The following is a 9,741-nucleotide window of genomic DNA, read 5'->3' as shown; positions in this document are numbered from 1 at the left end:
GTCTGTTTCGACTGGGCTGGTTTGAGTTGCTTTAGGTGATGTTTTCTTGGCTACGACTTTATCCTTAGTCATCAAGCTTGCGCTCTTTGGCTTAGGTGTAGATTGAGGAGGATCAAGTTGATTTCTATTGCAAGTACTAACTGGGAATGCCTCTTGATCCTCTTCATCTGGGAGGATGAAGTCCCACATACCTTGTAACTCCACAACTTCTTCTTCATCGGTATGTTCTTGAGTAGTGATTTCCTCTTCTTCTCCTTCTGATTCAGCACTTGTAATTGCGTTAGGGGGTTTGGAATCAGTTGAAGGATTACTTTTAAAATGCCTATATGGATTTTTAGAAGAAGTTTCTGCCACTTGTTTCTTAATGTCAACCATCTCGTTGGACATGGTCTTCAAAGCTTTTTGTAATCCTTCTAAATCGAATGGATCTTTCGATTATTTTTCCTTGGGATCTTCTTTGAAAGAAACCTTCTTAGATTTTCGTTCTTCTATGGCGTTTTTCTTTTCTAGGGCCATAATACATTTCTCTACCGCTATTTCTTCTTTCATATTTTCAACTAAGGTTGTTTTGTTAGCCCTATCAACAAAGATTGCTAAGTTTGACGGTAAAGCAGTAATGTACCATTCACTTAGCACTTCTTCGCTAGGCTGGGAAGCAGTAAGAATTTTGTTTAAGATTTTATTGAAACGTAAATTGAAATATTTGATAGGTTCTCTTGACTCGACCTTAAGGTTAGACAAGTCGTTGATCAGTGTCGCCGTAGACCTGTCATCACCGAACTTGGTCAGGAATTGTTCTTGGAAGATGTCCCAACTAGTAATAGATCCAGATGGTAATGAGAAATACCATGATCCACCAACTTCCCAGGGTCGTGACTTGGTCATATTATCTCTATTTGACGTGCATGATACCCCATTGGAAATATCTCTCCAAGGACTACGACGAAAAAGACGATTTTTTGAAAAAATCGTTAACAGTAAATTGCCAAAAAAAACGTCGTTTAGGGCTTCAAAACAACTCCAAAAGTTTAGGACTTGAAAAACTGCTAAAAATAGTAAACTGTGCTATAATTAAGAAAACTGAAAAACTGAAAAAAACAATGGCGGGGGTCCAAGTGGAATTGATTGGTGGGCACCAATATCCACCTGGATCAACATATCCCACATCCTTTCATATAACCAGCTAACTAACATGATACCTATGAACTAGCACAGTGCTAGCTAGCAACTATCGTGCTTAGCTCTTCGCAGATATTAAAAACTAGAATAAAGGTAAGCCACTCACAAGAAAATGAAAACAAAATAAAAAGGTACTTTTCATTCGAGTATATTTTTTCGCTTAAGTATAACTTGTTAATAAGATATTTATAAAGGAATAAAATTTTTATTTTTCATTTTTTTCAAATAAATTAAAATATTAATATTAAAAAATTATTAAATATTATTGTTGAGTAATCTTGAAAATATTTACTATACTATCCTTAAATGATATTTTGTTAGGCACCACCATCACAAAGACGAAATATGAAGGAGAAATATTGAATGCATATATTATTCGCATGATATACATTTTATAATACATTCGAGTGACCATTGCATTCCATCGTCCAAGGTCTCTTGGACTCCCTTTGACTGCTCACATTCCACACCAACCCTTAGAGGATTAAGTTTCCAACATCCCCCTCTTAATCCAAAGGGGTATGTATGAGTCCAAAATGTTCAAAAATATGGATGGGAGCACTAGGCTAAATGTTCTCACTAAAATGTTGGCATAAGGTGGTGGTTTAAGGATGACCACCAACACTAGAATGCTCAGTGCAGTTCCCGAAACTCTTCCAAATCTGCAAAGAAGTTGAATCCTTGTGCTAGAGGAAGTGCTCCTAATGATTTGAAGAGGGATATCTTCAACTTGGAAAAGGGAGGTATGAAACCTGCATAAAAAGAGATAACCTCAACTTGAAAAGGGAGGTCTCAACCTACAGTGGTTTAAGGATGACTGCCAACTCTAGAATTCTTAATGCAATTCCTAAAACTCTTCTAGAAATGACAAGAAGCTGAAGTCTTTTTCTAGAGGAAGTGTCCCCAATTCTTTGAGGAAGAAGCTTAACCTCAAAAAGAAGGTCTCAACCTCGCATAGATGGTTTAAGGCTGACCACCAACCAAGGGCATGCTCAGTGGAATCTTTGTCTCTGGCTACAACTCTGAATCTGGTATGGCAGGTTATGGCTCAGGCTCGCCTGATGTGGCTTTGAAGATTTTAAACGACCATAACTTACTCCCCTGTCAGATACAAGGAGAGAAGATGAAGATATCTCAACTACAAGACTTTTCAATATTCGAGAACAAATCTTGTTGTATGAGAAAAATATCTTCTTGGTCGTTGAAGCCCATTACCAAGAAGCGAACCATCCAAGATGAATCTTTGTTCTTGCAGGAGGCTTGTTTTTGAAGAATCTGTGTGACGAATGAGTATGTTAACCTCAATGCTTGCACGAATGAAGATCTAAACAATGATCTTTCATATGGCCAACTGAGTCACAATTTTGACATATAACATTCTGTTGTTGTTATGGAAGAGGAGCAGAATCTGGAATAGCTGAAGGTGAACTGTCATGAAGGAATCTAAAACTCTAAAACTAGATGGGCTTTGAGTAATCTGGAATATGAAAGGACACATCCTTGTCATATCCAAGACAAGTTCTATGCTTGTTATGGATAAGCTCTTCCCAAGGTCTGATGCATGGCTTGGGAAGTGCAGATTGAACTTTTGCATTTGCATGTAACTCTAATGCTACATTGGGCACTGGATCTGAATCAACTGTAACATTATTGACTTGATGATTTTCTCGTTGTTGATGGTTGTCTGTCTCAATGTTTTGAACAGAAATAGGTTTAGAATGATGACTCAATTGTTGTAATTCTTCTCATTGAAGCTGAGATTCAAGCTCTAAAAAATCTATCTTTTCCTGCGCATTCTACGGACATGTTGTAATATCACAAAGAGTGTTTTTGTTGATTTCCACCATCTCATAAATAGTTGAATGAGTGAGAATATTTAATAACTCTAATACATCACCAATCAAAGCCATTTAGAACAGAAGTATTAGTTGACAATCGCAATGATTACAAAGATTTTCCTATCTCCACTGCAATCAGAACTTTACTCTCTCTTTAGCATAAAATATATCTTTATGATACTTGTATAACATGCAACAAACTAATCCAATTAAATCTCAATAAAAATACCAATTCAACACGGTGTATGCCAATGTTTGCAACTTCACAATGCAGAGAAGGGATATTTAACCATAGGCTGCTTCAACATGGAGCTTTAAGATTGTTCAATGCTCTAACTTAATGCACCAATGTTGCTTCAACACTCAATGCACTAAGGAATGACACAATAACTAGGACGCTAATGCGTTCTCCTAGTGAAAATACTTCTATGTCGCTTCTTACTGCATATACATATTCAGACACACAAAAATATCTTGTTCATGAAGTTCCAAATCCTCCCCAATCTGCATCTAAGATAGTGCATCATGGGTCATATTTGTTGTCATAAGCCTATAGTAGAGGGTAAACATAAGTTGTAGAGGATCAACTCTGAGATCTCATGAATGAAAAAAATGTTACAAAAGAAATGCATGTAGTAGAAGGTAAGTCCCAATGTTCTCAAGTATGCAAGAGTCACACTACTTTTTTTTTTGCCTGTGCATTGTAGTGGTTCTGCAACATCAAACGACAAACTCTTTGGGATTTTCACTAGAAACCTTTGGTCACAAATAATCAAAGAAGAGTAACCTCCAAATGTGGGAGACCCAACTACATAAATGTTGTTATACGTTCAAACAACCTTCTCGTAGTATTGTTTTGATCTTTGCTACAAGAACTACAATGTTGGCAACAAAAAAATCTCCGTCCAGTCAAGTGGATGAAAAAGTACTAAATACAGGTGAGTCTATAAAAGTGGTAGAAGGTGAAGGAGTTACAAATGCAAAAGGAGAACTTTCAAAGGAAAAGGATGGTAACTGGCTGTTTATAAATTCAAAGCGCATGAGAGAAGAACAGGTTCAAAATGCATTGAAATTATTTTTTATCTCACCCAAAAGTACGTGGAACCCTAGTTCAAACATTGCAGCATACAATGGCTCCACTAATTACAACACCATAAACACCATTGGTTCAACCAACCCATTTTCACTATACACATATAATTATTGTTGTAGGATTTCTCATTGCAACGGGTTTTGGTGTCGGTGCCAGTGTGTTGTTCAAGAATGCACTTATTCCAAAATTGAAATCTTTGATACGAGAAGGAACTTCTTAAGTTGATGAAACTAAGTGGAAGAAGGCTCTAGAGCCAAGTCCAGCTATAAAATATGCAATTGTTGAAAAAGTTATTTCTATGGCAACATCTGAGGTAGCTAATGTTAGTCGAGAACTGGATAAATCAAGAATTTAAGATAGGAAATATTTTGAGGGCCTCCTGCTATATGTGGAAGGAAAAATTGAGGAAATGAATTCAATGAAGACTTCTCTTCAGTAATGACACTTTGGGAGTCATTTCAACCATAAAGCATGTAGATTGGAGAGGAATTTATGAATCAAATTCCAAGAACATTAAAGTGGATGCTAATGTGTGAATTGTTGATTACGGGTTAGTGAGGCCTTCATTTGCACCTACAAGTGTTGAGCCTAGTCTATGGAATCGTGGAGGGAGAAACCCAACATTGATAAGCTTCATTCAGATAAAAACATTTTTCTTCTTCAAAGATAAAAAATGAGCAATAATAATAATCACCCACTAGAACACCTTAGGACATCAATGCGAATGTAATAAATGCAATGTTGGAAATTAAAAGGATGTGAAAGTGTTAACTACAATTTGCATTGACGATGGGAATTCAATATGGGTTTCGATTGAATAATGAGTAAAGATGGAAGTCAGATGTTTTCTTTCCCTCCAATGTCAATCCTTCAAAAACCAGGTTTTCCTTCAACATCTATCCCTCAAATTCATTTCACGAAGGTGTTTGATTAATTGGTCCATTAGGATTCCATGTAAATCCATATGCAGATGACAAATTAACATTTAGTGCACAATGGTGAAATTGCACCTATTCAAGAATTGAGGGAGATATTCCAGGAATCTCAGGATCCGTTATGGTCTGGAGAATGTTGAGAAGTCATTTTCTTATTTTTCACATTCTAAAGCCACTCCTTTCAGGAGAGGTGGTCAAAATTGGTCGAAGTTTCGATGAGCACCAAGCAAAGGGCCTACCAGAACAAAATAGCTAATAGGGGCCACTTTTGAATTAATTTTCAGAAAACTAAGCAACATGGGTGCAAGAAAACACCAGAGAATAGTGCAGAAAGCGTTGAGGAGATTCTAGGCCTGAGAAGGATAGATAAACGGTTACAGATACAATGGGCACATAAAATTAACTCATAATGGTCTAAGAGAAAACTCACATGGATGAAAACGTTGGTTTACAAATCAATGCGCATATCTTAGACCAATTTCTCTTCTTGGTGGAATTGGTATCAATTGTCATGTAGAGAAATGACTGGCCAGGATGGCAGGACAAATGGATCGAATTGGAGAAGGGAAAGAATACACCTACAACTTTGATACCATGTTAGATATCACCATGGTGAAGACCAAATATGAAGAATAAGCATTGGATACAGATATTATTTGCATGATACACATTCTATAATACATTGGAGTGACTATTGAATTCCATATTCCAAGGTCTCTTGGACTCCCTTTGAGTGTTCACAAGTTTGGGCATGTTGTAGCTAATTTCTAGAGTAGAACGTATAAATCACATCAACAAAGGTTGCAACAATATAAGCAGCCAAGGATATTGGCCAACATGTATAATTATGCTTTTTATGGTTATTGTCACTCATATCACCTGTTTGGCCATAAGGGAATAGATTGCAGGTCTAACCATTCGAGGAGAGACTCAAGTCATGCAAGGTTTAGATTTGGCATGAGAAAAAGAATATTTGATCCTCTTGGCCATGTGGAGTGTTATATATGCCGTAGTTTTTTCCATATGGAAAGAGATTTCTTGCTTCCTCGTTACTCAAGGTTAAACCGTCAAAAGCAACAAAAACAAAGAGGACCTAGAACAAAACTAGTGAAGGAAGAGAAGAGAAGATGAAGGAAGAAAAGAAGTAGCCCAAGACACTGTGGAGAAAGAACGAGCAACAACTCTTCAAGTAGTGAAGAGAATCCCTCTTGTAGTCCATGATTATTCCCTACATATTTATAGAGGACTGTAGAGTTCATGAGAGGTGCAGAACCTCATGGGGGTCGTTTGATAGAGTATTATAGCATCATATGATGAGTTCATTCCATCGTCATGTAGATTCAGGTCCACAGGATCATTTTGTCTATTGGAGGTATATTGAACTTAGGGGGAGGTGTGCATGGTATAAGGTTTGCATGAGGTATTTGATGTTTTTCTTCGTTATTTTCACTTAGTTATTTGTAGCTTCTTTACATATGATTCCTGAGTGAAAGTAATACAATTTTCAACCATATATATGTTTTTGATCTCTACTGATAGTTGGTTGAAAGGTTGTACAACCATGCATGCAATAAGATACTTGGTACAGGATACACATAGATGATTTCAGGCATGGAGAAAACATGTATGAGTTGTTATATGTAGTTTATTACAACCATGCAATAACTATTGTATCATCATTTTATGTTGGCTAAGAGTTTAGTTCTTAGTATGATGAGTCATCATGAGGCATGTTTTGGAGGAGTCTTATGGAGTCATTTTGCAGCCACATGTATGGGCTAGTGACATTGTAACAACCACGATATGTTATTTATTTGAGACATTTCTCCATAGGAGATGATCATAGTAGTCATGTTATTCATTGAAAATTCATGGAGCCATGTACTTTTATTGCATCTATCTTTGGGTCATTTAGTCATGAGTCATGAGGTTATGATATGGTCATATGAGATTCATATATGAGGTTTTATATCACAACTACAACCATTTATTTATCATGTATATGTCATTCATTCATGGTCATGTGGAGTCTATGTCCACATGGTGCTTCTATTTGTGGAAAAGAAGCATTATTTGCAACGAAAACAATTCGTTGTAGGTTAGAGCTGATTTTGGAGAGGGCATGTGTTTAGGGGGAGGATTATTTTCTCTTTTTTTCTTCATCCATATATTGTTGGCATTACGATTCGCTTGGAGATGTTCATGATGTGCCTCATGCTATGTTATGTTTTTTGGGTTTTGACCTCATTATATGAGTAGAGAGGTCGATGTTGCCTATGGATGTTGTTGCATATTATTTGTTGCTGCTCATTAATGCTTGTATGATTGCCTTATGTTGGCATATTGTTGTTACTGCTAGAGGTTGTTGGTTGGTATGTTGCGCTGCATGATGATTGGTATATATGCTACTTGTTTTTACTGACATGAGAGGCATGGATGTTGGTTTATATGCATTATTTTTCAGCCATGTAGAGATAAATTGCTCCATTATTTGTGCTTCATATGTTGTTGCATTATTAGATGGAGTTGACCCTTTTCCATTGATGTCAAGAGGGGAGTGATAGAGGAGATTGGTTTGGAGGCTGTGTGTGTTTTCCATCAATTCCAAAGGAGGAGATTGTTGGCATTATGGTGTGCATAGATCCAATTAGGTGATGTTAGCATTGGTTCATGATGGCAACAAGCTTATTTTGGCATTGATGTCAACCTTATGTAGTCTAGGTAATTATTAAATACCTTCACTATAGCATGGTTTGCAGTTAGTTGACTTGGAATTGAGATGGTTATGTTGGCATTGATGTCAACCCTATGAGGTCATGCACTTATGTCAACCTATCATGATGTAGATTGTTGATGGAGCAATAAGTTTATGTTTTCATGTGTTGGAATTGATATTGATCATATGATGATGGAAGACTTGATAAGTTGTTGCAGTGGGATGGTCTTATGATGATGATGGAAATGTGCTACAATGTATTGCAGGTCTTTCATAGGCGTTGCAACGTGTGCAGATGTTTGTTGAAGAGTGGAGGATTTGTTGGCAGTCTTGCCAACCTATGTTTGTTGGCCTTTTAGGTCAACGGGGAAATGACACTTGGGCTACTTTTTTTATGGTTATCATAGACTTGTCATGTGTTTTTAGAGGTTCTACAATGTTATGAGATGCCCCTCCCAAGTGGATAAACAAGTCTTGGAAGTTTGTAGTTGATCAAAAGCAAGATCAAGGTTGTAAAACTCTTGAGAAAACTCAGTTTTGAGAGGCATACATAGGTCTTGTGAAGGAAACAAGTGTATACATAGGCTTTATGAAGGAAAGTGGTGTATCTACCGTGAAAGTAAATTTCTTTGCATTCCTCACACAAATCAGGAAAAATTCATCTTGGTAATTCACAAAAGCTCCTAAATTGATTAGTTAAGGTCAGAAATGGGTTGAGATGGGAACTCATGTAGTGCAAAATAGTGAGGTTAGTGGATTGACTTGGTCCAATTTTTGCACCCTTGATCCTAGCGGCAAGCTCAATGTTTCCCTACAGGTTTTATTTTCTTCATTTTGGAGCTTAGTGGTTGATGATGTTGAGTGTATGTGTGAAAGAGAAGGCTACATATAGTGATTATGTTTCATATCTATTGGAGAGCATAAATGCTTCAGTGTATGGGTGTTAATGGCTGCACAATGAGAAGATCTGAATCATGCTACAAAATAGATCAAATTTCATGCTACTAGAGTAGATATTGTTTGGAGATTTTTTTGTATGTTGTTGGAGTATATTTTGTTGGTGATTCTCACATTTCTTTTGCAAGAGATGCTATTGCATTTGACACATAGCCATTGTGTTGTATGTTTCTAATTGTAGTATGCAACAATTATATTATGATGTGAGGGTTTGATATTATTATTGGTGACGATATTGAAGATTTTTTGTGGCTATTATTTTGCTAGAGAACATATTTGTGGTATTATATTTGATTGACTTTATGAGATTATCTTGCTGCAGAGTTTGTATTACAGATATGAATCGAGTTGAGAAGAAAGTCTTGCGATCTAGTTTGAAAATAGATGAAAGGAGGCCTGTATAGAGTAAAGGAGCAGTGACTTCATAAATGTGGAGCTGTGATTGTGAAGTTTTAGCAAACATAATAATTTATCCATCCAATGGTAGTTGGATAGTCCAATTGGAGGTGGGTGAGGATCGATTGATCGTGGTGGCTTTCAACGGATGATAGTTTGTAGATCTGTGGAGAACATAGTCTTCTGATCTGATCAGTAGAATCGAGTCTCTAGGCTGATGAGAGTGAGATGATTTAGAGCAGCACAATAGTAGTAAGGGTGATTTTTTTCCTAGTGAAGGGTTTTCCACTAGATATCCTATGTCTCATGTGTGATGATGTTTCTTTGGTTGTGCTTTGATGGTTTTCATTTAATATATGTTTCTTATATTTTTACATGTTTATTGTGTACTCATATGCTACTAACATATTGTGAGTTGTTGCAATAACAAGTGTGTGATTCAATTGAGAAGTAATAAAGGGAAAAAGTTTGTAACAAGTCACACTACTGATTCACCTCCCCACCTCAATAGTGCTCAAAGGTTTCCAACAATCTCCCCATGGGACAAAGAGTAGTTGTCACAATGAGATGTAATCCCCTCCAAGTGGTTTCAAATCCCAAGGTTGGATATCTTTGAGTCATTGTGAT

At 36.7% G+C, this 9,741-nt stretch overlaps 1 pseudogene; it reads left to right on the top strand.

Moving 5' to 3' along the window:
• Positions 1 to 3,897: 3,897 nt before the first annotated feature.
• On the top strand, positions 3,898 to 4,787 carry LOC149256343 (peroxisomal membrane protein PEX14-like; annotated as a pseudogene).
• The last annotated feature ends 4,954 nt before the right edge of the window (positions 4,788 to 9,741 follow it).

The sequence above is a fragment of the Pinus tabuliformis genome, chromosome 7 (genome assembly GCF_031772625.1).
Source record: "Pinus tabuliformis cultivar Carrire ecotype Pingquan chromosome 7, CPIR1, whole genome shotgun sequence".
Classification (NCBI taxonomy): Eukaryota; Viridiplantae; Streptophyta; class Pinopsida; order Pinales; family Pinaceae; genus Pinus; species Pinus tabuliformis.
This window is presented reverse-complemented; position numbering and strand designations above follow the sequence as displayed.